Genomic DNA, 15,930 nt, shown 5'->3' with positions numbered 1-15,930 from the left:
GGACCGGAAAGACCACATCTGTGTCTTGTGGGCTCAGAGACTGGTAATAAGGGCATGGTGGCCACTTAGTTTATTACCCAAACCAGAACATTTCAAAAGTGTGTGTTTTGGAGGGGGGGGGGTCATTTATAACTTTACTGGGGTAAATGTCACTTTGCATGCAGAATTGTATGAACACTGAAGGTCCTGCATGAAGCAGTGTTCTAACCCTCCTTTGCTGATGATTCCAACCGAGCAGTCTCTTATTAAGGAACTGCACTGTGATTAGAAAGGGGACACATTCAGCTCCATGTTTTTTTAGCATACGGCCAAGACACAATCCGTAGCTCCTCCCAGCAGATAATACTGGTTTACCATGGCCAAATTAAAGCTAGATTGCGTTTAAACCCCGGAAGTTTCCCAGCGAGCAGTCTGAAACGCTGGAAATGTTTCTTTCCCAAAAAATAAATTGGATTAATCCCTTCATTTATTTTAGATTCTCTTCAGATAGCCCCACAGATGGTTTGCTGAAGTCACCATGCCAACAAATCTGTTTGGCTCAAAAAAAAATTTTAAAGAATGCTACCATATTATGTGTCTTTCTCTCCTAATGAATATCTGAATATCTGAATTTCTCCGTTGGGTGTGGTGATACATGCCTATAGTCCCCAGCACTTGAGAGATAGAATGGGTTAAGGCTAGCCTGGGCTACATGGGGACTGCATTACCCATCTTTTAAAGAAAAGAAAAGAAAAACTGGAGGTCATGAGATGAGTCAGTGGGCAAAGGCACTTGCAGCCAAGCCTGAGGACCTGAGTTCAATCCCAGGACCTACACAGTGGAAGGCGAGAACTGACTCACAAGTTCATTCCTTGGATTCTACAAGTACGCCATGTTGCCCATGTACACAGATGCTGAATGAGTGAATGAATGAATGAAATCATTTCCATCTGACTTTCTTCTTCCTATTCTTTATAAAGTCATACCTCAGTCCTCTATTACCTCATTCTAGAACCCCAAAATGTAGTGCTGTACACGTTGGCTATTCCCATTTGCATGTTGTATTCGTGTCTTCTGTCTTTACCCAAGGTGGCTACCCAAAATATCCAAAAGACATTTTCAATACCAATGTTAATAAACCCTGGAGATGTTTGTCCTAACTGCAGGCATCCTACCGGGTCTCGTGACAGCGACTCCGTAACACACAGTCCAGGTGTTAACACCAATTAACATTCCTTCCCGAAGCGAGGTTCCTCTGTGACCCCAGTCTCCTCAGCTGGGATCATAAACCCTACTGTTCTCTCAGACCTTTTAATTCAGAGTTACTTAGAGGAAATTTACAGGAAAATCTAGCCGTGGATTCCCAAACTGGCCATTTCACTCCGAGTTACGAAACTAGCATTGTCCTTAATGTGAGAAAGAGAACGCGCACGCCCAGAGGAAGCCATGCGTCCAGGCGACTCCACGCTTGCCAACTGGCAGAGCCCCTCCAGGGACCTCTGCGCACCTGTCTCTGGGAACAGAGAAATGTAACAGGGCGGATCGGCTGCCAAGCACCTTCTCTGTGAGCTTGCCATCCCGCAAGCGTCTGTCCCTAGGTGCATACAGTTTTACAAAGCAGCCAGAATGTTCGCGGCTGTGCCACTGCCCACAGAGACCCGTGCCTGGTGCTCGGGGAGCTGTCAGATTGGAGGCCAGGCGTGAAAGGGGACCGTGGGGAGGAATCTGTGCCTTGTAATCGCTGGGAATAGCCCGCTCGGCTAAGGGCTTGCGCGCGTGCAAGGTCTCCCTCTGGTGGTCGCTGTGTGCATGTGCATAGGGAAAGCGCGAACTCTAGCCATAAGGCAAATAAATCTGTAAGGTTCCTGAGTAGGAATGTGTCCACAGCTGGTGAGCTGCCTCCTAAAGGAAACCAGTCACTCACAAAGAACACCATCATCCTGACGCTCTCCTTGCGCCATCAGATCAGGCTGCGGCGTCCTCCCACTCTAGGCAATCCTGGCGATTTATCTGTCTTACTTTGCAGTGAGTTATTCATCCTGTCCACATGTATCTGTAATTCTTGTGTTTTCTTGCCATTATGATCGTGTTCTCCGACCTTTCTCCTATACTGTCATATACTATACAATAACATTTAAAGTCAATACAATGAAATTCAAAACTCGTGAAGGAACACCTGCTGTCAGGGAGTCTGACTCCCCCCCCGGGCTCTGGATTCTTGAGACATTCTCAATATTCACCTATCGGTAAACCCTACAGAAACGTATCCTTGCCGGCGAGTGCAGGTGGCGCACACCTTTAATCCCAGCACTCGGGAGGCAGAGGCAGGCAGATGTCTGTGAGTTGGAGAGCTGAAGGGTTTCAATAGCCTTATCAGATGCTGGCTCCGTCACAGCCAGACTGCATTGTTGTATGAATGTTTCGCCGCCCTTAAGCCCCAAATAAACACACAAACCAAACACTATATTAGTTACAAAACTGTTGGCCGGCAGCTTGGGCTCCTTAGCTTCTTATTGGCTATCTCTGTCTTAATTATTAACCCATTTCTATTAATCTATATATTTCCACGTGGTCTTGGCTCACCGGAGAATGCCCAGACCTGCAACTCCTTTGCCGGCTACATAACGACTCCGTCTGCCTATGTTTCCCAGAATTCTCCTCTTCTCCTAGCCCTGCCTATCCTTCCTGCCTGGCCAGTCAGCCAATCAGTGTTTTATTCACGAACCAGTAAGAGAAACATATGTACAGAAGGACCTCCCCCCATCACTGCATGGCTTTCGATACCATGGCCAGAGTCTGGAGAATCTACATACAGAACCATGGACCTGGATCCTAGTCCTGCCCATACCCCAACCCCACTTCAACCACTTGCTCGAACATGAGAGAAACTGGTCGGAACACCAGGGGTGCTACTTCTTTGTGTCCTAGTGGAGAAGGGAAGTCAGTAGCTTAGAGACAATGCCCATCCCCCTGTGAACACAGTAGTCTGGTGACAGGAAAGGGATTCCAGACTTTAAAGTGCCAAGTGGGTAGCAAGCAACTCCACACGCATGTGTCAGGGTCTAGCCGCGGAAGCCCTCAGTTGCAGAAGTAGGGTTGACTTTACCAGGCTGAATCCCTGCCAGGGCAAATGAATGGGAGACAGTACTGGGCGACCTTGGAAAGCTAATGGCTCTTCATTTCACTGTACCTTGGTACAAAAATACTCCAATGCCTGGTAAGAGAATAAACTCCTAATTAAAATGACAAAATTGCGTTTGAACTCTGGAGACCATAAGAACTTTCTAATTGCCTCTTCTAATGTGTTCTAAGATGCAGATTCACAACTGTTAATGGTTCGTAGGAGGGGGGAATGTCCATTTCATTTTGTATTAACAATAAAAACACTTCCAAAAATACACATAATGGAAATGATTACCTCTCGCCCTGGCTAAGAGGCACTTAACCTTTGGTCTCTAGCTAAATTACATTACCCAGAGGCAGCGTGCACACAGCCAGGAACATGTTTCCTTGGGTGTTGTTTTGATAATATGTTAAAGTAATTAGCAAAATTTTTCAAAGTTCTCCTAAGGATACCTTCTTACAGACCAAGGCGAAATGGGGGACATTTAACTCTGGCAAAGACAGCAGAAAATACAAATCACCATTAGCTTGGCTTCAGTTTTCTGTTCATTTTTCTTTGCAGGAAACATGACAGGAACTAATTCTTCAGTGCCTTTTTAAAATGTTGCATGTGGAAATTATGAAAGGTTCCTTTCCTCAGAAAACCAGTGTTTACCTTTTACATGACTGCAGTCGTAAATGCAAACCCCTACGCTCAAATGCTTGCATGCCCGGAGTCATAATCACGTTCATTCAACCTAGCTGAGTAACTTACTTTCATCCCACTCCTGTTTTTTGTTTGTTTGTTTTTCGAGACAGGGTTTCTCTGTATTGTTTTGGAGGCTGTCCTGGAACTCGCTCTGTACACCAGGCTGGCCTTGAACTCACAGAGATCTGCCTGTCTCTGCCTCCCGAGTGCTGGGATTAAAGGCGTGTGCCACCAATGCCCGACCTTTTTTTTTTTTTCAACTCGATCATCAAATAGTGAGTCCGGGAAAATGACTCAGCAGATAAAGGTGCTTGCCTGATGACCTCAGTTCAGTTTCTGGTAACCAGATGTTTGAAGGAGAAAACTGACTCCTACAAGTTGTCCTCTGACCTCCATGTGCTTGTGTGAGACACACACACACACACACACACACGTACACAAATATAATTTTAAATGGAGCTAGAGAGATGGCTCAGCGATTGAGAGCACCAGCCGCCCCTGCAGAGGACTCGGGTTTGGTTCCCAGCACCTGCATGACTGCTCACAGTCACCTGTAACTCTAGTTCCAGGGTATCCAACGCCCTCTTCTGGCCTTCAGAGGCGTCGGGAACATACATGATGCACAGGCATACGTGCAGGTACTCGTAGGCATAAAATAAAAGTTAAATCTTTAACTCATTGAGTGTCGAGGTCTTCTGGACCTGTGTCAGATGTCCTTTCTGTGGGGATACCCATGGTTCCTGCTTTGGTCTGCTTCACGCGAACCCTCAGCCAGACCTTGTTTCCACTACTCCTCCCACATATTTAAGAACTGGAATTTCACACTCTCCCCCAAAAATATGGGAGAGAAAGAGATGTTTGTAGGCATTTCCCAGAGTGTGTCCCAGGATGACATGATGTGTTCCAGGTACAAATTTAAAACAACAACAAATCCCATGGTCATGAATGTTTATTATGTGACTAGAGGTTCTAAGAACTGTCTTTTAATTCTTCCAGAATTTTTCAAGTTGATTTAACTATAAAATTTGCTTCCTTCCTTCCTTCCTACATGCCCACCCAAGAAATCCATTTCTGTTTTTTTTTTTTTAATTATGAAGCTGTTGGCCATTTGCTTGTTTCTTACTGGCTATCTCTGACTTAAGTATTTACCCCATAACTGCCAATCTAAGTATTTCTCTTACTGGAGAAAGGGTCCGGACTTCTTACCCCTAATCGCAGCTACATCGTGACTCCCCTTTTCTGCTTCTTAGAATGTGACTTCCAAGGTAAAAATAAGGGGGATGGAAAGTGTGTATTTAAACATCCATCACACCACCCTGGCCTGCTGCATTTGTGTGGCCCCTTCTGTCCATCACCCGTGTTTTGGTTTGCTGAGGTAGGTAGCCGTTCTCGGCATATATCAGGTTTCCATTGAAACGGTGGTCACCTTTCTTCCTGATCGTGCCATTCAGAGGAGGAAAAAAAGATCCTTTCAAAGGACATTAGATACGTGTTGTCTGGTCAGCACAAGGACAAAGATTATTGAGAGAGCCACCAACGCCGAGGGCGAGCTGACCCTGGTGCTGGGAAATCTAAAATTACATTTCCCAACTCCATCAACAGTCCAGCAGCGCAGAGGAGGTCAGATTCCAATTCAGCGGCTGGGTTTTTCACTTCGCTGCTCTGGCAGATGAAAAGGTTTGTTGTTCAAGGAGATATCACTTAGAGCCTGAAGTTTGGGGCTGATTTGGTTTGGATGTGAGCAGAGAGATAAACACATTTAAATTCTTCCTTGAAATCCCAGAACTGATTTTACAGATCATACGGCAATGAGCCAGATGAAGGGTCTACTTCAGAGATTTTTTTTTCTTAATTTAGTGAACACTGTCCAAGGTTGTAGCCTATGAAATCATTCTTAGAGGAGGTTGAGCCTAGTGTTTGGTAGAATGCTGGAGGCCGGGAGAACACAGGAAGCCAGGACAAGGTGGAGGCTAGCTAACAAACCCAGGTCCTAGATGCAGTGTTTGTGGTGCAGTCTGTTTCTTATTAGCATGTCCCAGCAGTGAACAGGAATTTTCAGCTGGAAAGTGCTTTGGAAGGCTGCGGACACCAGGGAAGGGCTTCAGGAAAGGAGCAGCCTCCTGCCAGTCTTCCTTGAAGTTTCCTGAACCAAGAATCTGTTGGGGGCCGGGTGGTGGTGACACATGCCTTTAATCCTAGTACTCAGGAAGCAGAGGCAGACAGATTTCTGTGAGTTTGAGGCCAACCTGGTCTACTGATGGGGGAAGTCTTTTGTACATACATTTCTCTTATTGGCTGATGAATAAAACATTGTTGGCCAGTAGGGAACAAGATAGGCAGGACTAGGAGACAAGGAGGATTCTGGGAAGTGTGGTAAGAAGTCACCATGTGATCCCAGGAGGAGAGGACGCATGAGTATGGCGTTCTTGGTAAGATAAGACCTTGTAAAAATACATGTATTAGTAGTTATGAGTTAATACTTAAGACAGAGCTAGCCAATAAGAAGTCCTAGATATTGGCCAACAGCATTATAGCTAATAGAGTCTCTGTGTGTTATTTGGGGCTGACACGGCACTGGGATCAGGCTGGTGGGAAGAGGTAACAGTCTACAGCACAAGTTCCAGGACAGGCTCCAAAGCAATACAAAGAAACCCTGTCTTGAAAAAAAAATCTGTTGGGGAGGGAACCCAACCGATGCCAGGTGTCTCCCCCGCCACCTTCTTGCCCATCCTGAAGCCGCTTGATGTCTTCCCTAAGGCAATCCTTTCTTATTTTTACTGTGCTGTCTTTTTTTTTTTCATATCTAGAGACTTTTATTTGATGAAAGAAGTGCAAGTATGATCAACAACAGCATGCAGACCTTTACTCTGAGACACTTCCCGCAGCTTTCCGTCAACTGGGAAACGGTGTTCTCTTCTCTCTCTACAGCTTTCCTGCCTTACACTCATCCTTTCCTTTTCTTTGGACGGTTGGGATACATCCATTCTCAGGCCACCCTGTCCTGCTTCCCTTTATGATGTTGGATTTCTGCTTTGCATCTCAAATCTACGGTCTGGTTTTAGCTCTTGGAGCTTCTTCTGTATGAACCAGGGAATTTGCATTAGGTAACTACTAGCCAGTCATTTTAGAAGGGAAATCATTCTAACAATACAACTACATTTTAAAGGCCTTGTAGGAGCGTGACCGTCTTAGCTAATTGTCACACAGCTGCTATTTGGTCCAAACGTCTTTGGATATTCTGTTGGCCATTGGTTTTCTTTAGTCTTACACTGATGTACTTCACTTTCTAAGGGGACATGATTTTTGCTTATATTTTTGGCATTGACTTCAGTTGTATTCATGGAAACGGTAGCTGAAAACAGCACAAATAAATTGTTGTGGAGTATTCAGTGGCCAGAAGCCTGGCATCATCCTGGTAGACTGAAATCTCTTGGAGGACCGCCTTTTATAGCCTCTCCCACCCTCCTCTCAGGGATGCTGAGATCCTAGACTCATGACCGCTTTCCATTCTCAAAGCCAGTCACAGCAGATGTCTTTTTGTTGTAAGAGAGATAAAGTCTATTTCAGTTCAAGATACCGTCCATCGAGCAAGGAGCTCAAAGCAGCAGGAGCGTGAAGCAGCTGGTCACATGATAGCAACAGTCAGAAGAGAGCAATGAATGCATCCAACATCTTCAATTCTCTCTTTCTACTTACACAGCCCAGAATCCCAACAAGGAAATACCACCCACAGTAGGTGAGTCTCCCCACCCCAATTAAAATGAGCAAAATAATGCCTCCCTGGCCTGCACATTTCTCCCAGATGATCCTGGGATCAGTCAAGTTGACTAATCATCACACCCTGTGACCTTACAGCTAGCAGTATTTGTTTTAATGAGATTGAGTGCACCTGCATTTGATACAGGGACATGTATCATCGTAATGTCCCCTTGATGGACTTTGCTTTTAATCAGTATAAAGTGACCTTCTGTCTCTCCTTCGGGTAGTTTTTGTTTTAAGTCCATTTCAACAGCAATCCCGATTGCTTTCTGATCCCATTAGCATGTAATACTTTTCTCTATCCTCTCCTCTTAAGGCAGTATCTGACTTTGATGACGGGATGTGTTTCTTGGAGTCAGAAAAGAGATGGTTCATGGTTTTTTGTTGTTGTTGTTGTTATATTTTAAAATAGCATTTTATTAAGTCTTTAAAATTTCTGTACAATATTTTTTGATCATATTCACCCCAGTTTCTCCCAGATCTCCCCTAGTCTTCTTACCCATCCAACTTCTTGTTCTCTCTCTCTTTTAAGCCCATCGAGTGGAGTTTACATCGGTTAACTTCTCTTGGGTGTGGGGCTTACCCTTCCTTTGTTGCCAACTCTCTGACCTTGCTCCTTTCATGACTGAGGACCTCAGAATTGGGATTAGGTCCAACCCCATAATCCAGGGTCTTCTCCCCATCTCAAGATCTTTAATCGCTTCCGAAATGTTCCTTCTGCTACATACGATGACACTTAACAGTTCTGGGGATAAGACTTTAACATCTTTGGAGCCTTTACTCTGATTTCCGTAGAACTTTTCTGGCACATGTACTCTGTGAGGATCCAAGCTCCTGAGCCTAGGGAGAGAGGCAAACCAAATTAGAACCTCACTGGTGACCTTCTGAGATAATCCGTCTCAGGTTCCTTGTCGAAGAAGGCCTGTAAGGGGAAAAAAACTGCAGGGAAGAAAGCATTTTCATGTACAACCCTCAGGGCTACCCAGCATTGACACAAGGGAACGAATACTGTGTTAGCTCTGTGATCTACTAAAATGAAAAAGATGGGAATACTATTGCCGTCGTTAACATATTCTTTAAATAATACTGTCTAAGGGGCTGGGGAGATGATAAGTGCACTTGCCATGCGGTCACACGGACCTGAGTTTGCACTACCCTTGTGAAAGCCAAGCACGACCGTGTGTGTCCCTGTAACCCCAGTGTTAGGATATGCCTGTCTCTGCTCCCCTAAGAGCCTCTATGGCCAAACAACCTGGCCAAAACAGGAGCGTCCTGTTGAGTGAAAAATCCTGTCTCAAAACATAAGGCAGAGTGCAATAGAGGAAGACACCCTGTGCCCTCCCGGGGTCCACCACTTACACACCACACGTGCAATCACAAAGGCCAAAAAGCATTAACAAGTAACGGACAATGTGTTTTAATAATTACATGAACAGTTTTCCTCTACACTTCCTTGATCAACATTAGGACTTCCTGGTGCATTTTGAAAAGGGATGCTCACATCACCAACGTGTCCAGGCTTCCAAAAGGCACCCTCATGGAGCTTCCTCATGCTAAACTTGCTCTGTTGCATGCCATCAGATAGTGGCAGGGACCTTGGAGCAATTATGTTACGTTACACAAGGAGCTCTTGGTTTCTTGCTTTGTGCTCATCGAGTATTGGAGGTATTGAGGCTTTGCAGCCTAAGCCTGAAAGGTAAAGAAACATACTTTGCTATGTCCCCCACCCCCTTCCTCTCGGTTTCCTGATGTATCCCTGCTTTAACTCCAATTTTTCTGCATGTGTCAGATCTACAGAGGCCTCGTTAAGATGACCTCTAAATTAAACAGCAAGGAAGACGGTTAATATTTACAAGGCTACATAGGCTTCTGAGCAACGTCGTCTTTTGTTTCAAATGCTCAGAGGGAAAAGGTAATGTTTTAGAGACGATACTGAACCTCAGACTGTGGCCACCAGAATACTCAACATGATGACACTACTGTAAGATCCCAGTTTCCTTGTCTGGTTGATCCCTTGAAAATTTCCAACTTGCTTGATTTTATCAAGTGGCAGATCCTGCCACGTTGGAGGCTGGATACAACATTGATGGAGAATGCTACCCCTTCAGAGAGATACAGCCCAAGTAAGGTTCTCTTCCATCAGAATCACAGCAATATTCCTCCTCTCTATGCTCTGCCTAGTTGTTCTCCAGGAATGCCTCCAACTGCTTTGAAGAGGGTGTCCCCAAAATTCCAAGGCTGCTCCTTCCTCCACTGCTCATAGTGTAAGCCAGGGCACAAGGAGACCTCTTCATGGATAGAAAAAATGGTTCATTGGGGGGTCAAATGCCAAGGATATCTCTGCAGGGCCAAGGAAAAACGTAAGAGGTTTTGTACAAGGCAGCAGGGTGGGGTTTTTCAGCTGATACTGGCTGTTAGGAATGACAGGCAACTAAATGCCCTCTGCCCAAGGCAACTGACCCTTGGGGCAAATTAAAAGAGGTTTCTGATAAACAGATACCCACTAACAATCCTTCTGTTTACCAGGGCAATTGTCACCAGCACTGCCATTGAGGTTCTGCTTTGGACCTAACACAAAGGGAGACAGTTTCTTCAGCAGGTGTAAATTTCGTCCCCAAAACAGGGTTTCTCTGTGTAGCTTTGGCTGTTCTGGAACTCACTTTATAGACCAGGCTGGACTTGAACTCACAGAGATCCGTCTGCCTTGGCCTACTGGGTGCTGGGGTTAAAGGTGTGTGCCACAACTGATGGGCTCCTAATTTTTTTTCTTATGGTACGTTATCCACCAATTATTAAGGTAGCATGGCTTCTATTAAAGCATCTTGTTTATTCCTTTGCCTTACAGAAGCTTTTTAGTTTCAGGAGGTCCCATTTGTTAATTGTCGATCTCAGTGTCTGTGCCACTGCTGTTATGTTCAGGAAGTGGTCTCCTGTACCAACTCGTTGAAGAGTATCTCCCACTTTCTCTTCTAAAAGTTTCAGTGTGGCTGGATTTATGTTGAGATCTTTGATCCATTTGGACTTAAGTTTTGTACAAAGCGATAAACATGGATCTATCTGCATACCAGTACCCAGTTATGCCAGCACCATTTGTTGAAGATGCTTTCTTTTTCCATTGTATAGTTTTAGCTACTTTGTCAAAAATCAAGTGTTCATAGGTGTGTGGGTTAAAATCAGGGTTTTCAATTCAGTTCCATTGGTCTACCTGCCTATTTTTGTGCCAATACCAAGCTGTTTTCAGGACTATAGCTCTATAATAGAGCTTGAAGTCAGGTATTGTGATGCCTCCTGAAGTTCCTTTATTGTATAAGGTTGTTTTGGCTATCCTGGGCCTTTTGTTTTTCCATATAAAGTTGATTAATGTTCTTTCCAGGTCTGTGAAGAATTGTGCTGGAATTTTGATAGGGATTGCATTGAATCTGTAGACTGCTTTTGGCAAGATTGCCATTTTTATTATGTTGATCCTACCAATCCAAGAGCATGGGAGATCTTTCCATCTTCTGGTATCCTCTTTGATTTCTTTCTTTAAAGACTCAAAGTTCTTGATATACAGGTCTTTCACTTCCTTGGTTAACATTATCCCCAGATATTTGATGCTGTTTATGGCTATTGTAAAGGGTGAGGTTTCTCTGATTTCTTTCTCAGTCACTTCATTGTCTGTATATACTAGGGCCACTGATTTTTTTGAGTTTACCTTGTATCCTGCCATTTTGCTGAAGGTGTTTATCAGTTCTAGGAGTTCCCTTATGGAGTTTTTCGGGTCACTAATGTAAACTATCATATCATCTGCAAATAGTGAGAAGTTTGACTTCTTTTCCAATTTGTATCCCCCTTATCTCCTTTTGTTGTCTTATTGCTGTAGCTAGAACTTCAAGTACAATATTGAAGAGATATGGAGAGAGTGGACAGCCTTGTCTTGTTCCTGATTTTAGAGGAATTGCTTTGAGTTTCTCTCCATTTAGTTTGATGTTAGCTATTGGTTTACTGTATATTGCTTTTATTACATTCAGGTATGTTCCTGTTATCCCTGATCTCTCTAGGACCTTTATTCCTATAATAGTATATATGGCATTTTTCTGGGCTGTTATCTACATTCTTCATGTTGGTGATGGAACAGTTATCTAACCGGCTGGGCTAAGTATCACATAATATTTACTCATGAATAATAATAGTCACTGATAATTAATCCTGTAACATGTCAGTCCTATGTAATCTGTGTTTATAACCTTATTTAATCCCCCTATTATCCCTGGGTGGGTGATATTGCTTACTTCATTGAAGGTGAAAATTTGCGAATCTTGGAGACTCAAATGAGTGGCCCATGCCTGTTAATTCCAGCACTCAGGAGGCTGAGGCAGAAGGATTGCTATGAATTTGAGGTCATCCTGGGCTACACTGAGACCCTTTTTTTGAAAAAATATCCGGGAAAGAAAGGGGTCTTACAAAAAGTACACACCAGGTAAAAGACCACAACTGCAAATTTATTTCATCCAACCTTTTTTTTTTAAAGAATTTTATGTTTGTTTGTTAGTGCAGACATGAAATTGCAGAGGTCAGACAACTCTTTTTTCTCAACAAAACCATGAACCCAGATCCTCAGACTTGTACGGCACATGTCTGTTGAGTGAAGCCTTTTCCTTGCCAGCCGCTTTGGTTTTTCCCCACCAGTCCCCAATAACACACAAGACGTTGTATTAATTACGAAGCTGTTGGCCTTGCTTGTTTCTTACTATTTCTGACTTAAGTATTTACTCCATAATTGTTAATCTATTTCTCTTACCAGAGAAAAGGGTCCAGACTTCTTACCCCTATGGCAGCTACATGACTCCCTGTGTTTCTCCTTCCCAGAGTCCTCCTGGACTCCTAGTCCCACCTATCTTGCTTCCCTATTGGCCAACAGTGCTTTATTGACACATACACAGGACTTCCCCATCACATTGTCATGTATCCTCACACACAGAAATACACACATGCTGGGCCACCTTCACCAGCCTGTCTACTCTTTCTTACCATATAGCCACAGCGTTTGTGTCTCTTATCCATTCAGACACCTCTGAGGTGATCCGGTGCTCCTTAATTTTAGTCTGCTGGATGCCTCATCCCTCTCCATGATGATCCTTTCTCTGGTCTCACTACTGTTGTGCGCTCCTCCCATGGAGGAAGCAATAGCCGGTTTATTTCTAGCCCACTTTAAGCCCTGCTGTGTCACCCTCAGTGTTGTAGGGTCTCTGAAACCAAAATCTATTCATTTATCATCCCAAATACAAAAGAGGGAAAATTGTTTTTCTGACAGGTTGGGGAGAGTAATCTTTTTTAACCCCATATAAACCTCAGGCTAGATTTCAGTGATTTCTTCTTATGTGTTGGTATCGGAACAGTTATGGTGCCGATATTTTTAGCGTGGGTTGTTTATTATAAGGAAAACTAGGTTGATCTGACGTCTTCTATAGTTGACCTTCCTGCACCTGACTTCATCTAACATAGGCTGTTCCCTCATGATTCCCCAGTTAGAGCACTCAAAGATGGACCTCCTCAATATACTCCTTTCTTCAGAGGTTTGGATTCCAGTCTTTAACCAAATTATGTTCATAGGAATGACTGTGTAGCTCATCAGAAGAGTGTGTGCCTAGCATTCCCAAGGCCCTGGCTCCAATCCCTAAACACAGGAGAGACAGTGGGGGGGGGGGCTTCAATCCCAAATCACAGAAGAGAGAGAGAATGAATATGCTCATGGTAACTTAGAAACATCTGTCAGAGGAGCATTGTGGAGCGTGGAAATGAAGTTCAATGGCAGGATTTTGCTTAACACGCTTAAGACTCTGAATTGGATTTCCAAAACCAAGCCCCACTCTATTTTAAAGATGTAATTACCTCTACTAAACCAAAACAAAAAAACAAAAGCTTAGACTGGCCAATCTTAAACATTATCCTGTTGCTTGACAGAATCACCTAGCACAAAGCCTACATTTTTTAAGTATAGAATATCTCATATAATTTATTGAAAAGCTCAAAATTCTATAAATGGTTTTTAGTACCTGTGAATTCCTTCCATACCAATATATAGAGCCCAGGACACCAGTGAATTCACAGGCTATTCTCACAGGCCATGTGTATTCTGTAATGCTTGCTGCGAAGTACACTGCCCAGATAGTTTGTACCTGGTCTTTCCTGGTTAGGCTCCTCATGCTGGATGTACACCAGCCAGAGCTGTGTGCTTCCAGAAAGTAAATGTTTATATCAATTCCCTCAAGGCTATTTTATACCTCCAGAGACCTCACTGTTGGTTTTTGTTGGGAAAGTCAACATGTACAGAATCAAGGGAAAAATAGAGAGAGCTGGAGTGATGGGCCAGTGGTTAAGAGTACTTTTTATTCTTGTAGAAGACCTGGGTTTGGTTTGCAGAACCCACGTGGTCGCTCACAACCACCCATAACTCCAGTTCCAGGAGGTCTGGTGCCATCTTGTGAACTCTTAGGGCACCGGGCATGCATGTGATGTACATACACGTACAATGAAATAAACCTAAAAAAAAGAGACTACAAGTCAAAAAAATGTGAAAATCCATTAGATGGGAAATGAGAACCCAACATTTGTCGTATAGACGTGGTAGCTTTTTGATCAAGAGTACCATCCTGGACTGGATGTTTAACTCAGTGGTAGAACATTGCCTTGGATGCAGGAAGCCCTGGCTTTGGTCCCTGGCACTACCAAAAAAAAAAAAATTAAGGGAAGAAGACAAAGAAAGAGCAAAACTGTCACAACTAAAGCTTAAGTCATCATCAATCATTCCTGATAGGTAGCAACTGCCCCCAGCCAATGTGCATACAGGGGCATCACACACATCTGTTTAGCCTGTGAATGTCCTATTACTGTAAAGTAACTGACCCGGGTTCAATTCCTAGCACCTACCTGGCATCTTACAGTTCCAGTGCCAAGAGATCTTCTGACCTTGATAGGCACCAAGCACCCACGTGGTACACAGATATACATATGCCAGCAAAACACCCACACACCTAAAATAAAATGCTGTCCTGAAACACTCTCTGTAAACCAGGCTAGTCTCAAACTCAGATCTGCCCGCCTCCTGAGTGCTGAGATTAAAGGTGTGTGCCACCACCACCTGGCCAATAAATCTTTATTATTATTATTTAAAGTTTTTCAGAAAAAGCCAGAGTCTTCAGAACCTATCTTTGACTCTTTTAAAACAGTTATTCCCTTCATGTGCCTTTATTGCTACTCTAACATGGGGTGGTGGTGGGGAAGATCTGTCTACTACAGTAAGTAAAATAGGAGTCACTTCTTGATTTCAACAAAGAAGCTACATGATCCCAGATTTTAGAGAATTACTCTTGTTGCTCCATTGGGAAATGACTAGCTGAGCATGAAGAAAGGAGCATCGTAAAATAGGTCCTAAAGGGGAAATGACTTCATTAATACTATATTTGCTTCAGCTCCCTTACGTCATGCTACCTTCCATCTGGCATGAGTGTGGGAGACAGAAAAATCTGTTGAGCAAGCAAGTTCCAGTCAGGCATGGTGGTGCACGCCTTTAATCCCAGCACTCAGGAGGCAGAGGTGGGGGGGAGTCTCTGTGCGTTTGAGCCAGCCTAATCTACAGATCGAGTTGCAGGTCAGTCAGAGCTAGTGTCTTAGTTAGGGTTTCTGAAGAGACACCATGACCACAGCAAGTCTTATAAAGGAAACATTTAATTGGGGTGCTCATTCAGTTTCAGAGGTCCAGTCCATTATCATGGCGGGGAGGATGGTGGCTGGCAGGCAGACCTGGGGCTGTAGCAGTAGTGGATCCTACATCTTGCAGGCAACAGGAAGTGGTCTGAAGCACTGGGCGTGGCTTGGGCATATGTGAGACCTCAAAGCTCACCCCCACAGTGATATGCGTCCTCCAACAAAGCTATACTCCTAATAGTGCCACTCCCTAAGACCTTACCACAGCTACACAGTGAGACCCTGTCTCAAAAGACAGTAAGTAAATAAAATAGAAAGTTTGAAAACCTGTTTTCTCAGGCTACAGATGTGGTTTATGGGGGGAAAAATTCTTGCCAGGAAAAAAAAAATCTGTTTTCTACCTTTATGAAAATAATTGGTTGTCTCTCCAACTGAAATAATCAGTTCCTGTGCTATGACCTTTTCACTAGACACAGCCAAGCAAAGGGAGACCATGACCTGTCAATTTATGAATCCCTTCCTTTAGCAAGCATTTTTTTCCTTTGGTACTGAGTTAGCTTTCTGTTACTGTAGCAAGTACCTGAGATGAGTCATATTAAAAGGAATAAAGGTTAAAAAAGAAAAGGTTGATTTTGGCTCCCAGCTTTAAAGGTCTTTTAGGCCTATGGTGGGATGAGAGAGAGAGAGAGAGAGAC

At 43.8% G+C, this 15,930-nt stretch overlaps 1 protein-coding gene across 13 annotated transcripts in view; it reads left to right on the top strand.

Annotated features, from left to right (window-relative positions):
* The window catches only part of Dlgap1 (DLG associated protein 1), a 796,987-nt gene that overhangs the window by 651,625 nt on the left and 129,432 nt on the right, over positions 1 to 15,930 (top strand). The window lies entirely within an intron of this gene.

The sequence above is a fragment of the Mesocricetus auratus genome, unplaced genomic scaffold (assembly GCF_017639785.1).
Source record: "Mesocricetus auratus isolate SY011 unplaced genomic scaffold, BCM_Maur_2.0 Super-Scaffold_100010, whole genome shotgun sequence".
Taxonomy (NCBI): Eukaryota; Metazoa; Chordata; class Mammalia; order Rodentia; family Cricetidae; genus Mesocricetus; species Mesocricetus auratus.
The sequence above is the reverse complement of the archived record's forward strand: the minus strand, read 5'-3'. Positions and strand labels throughout refer to the sequence as shown.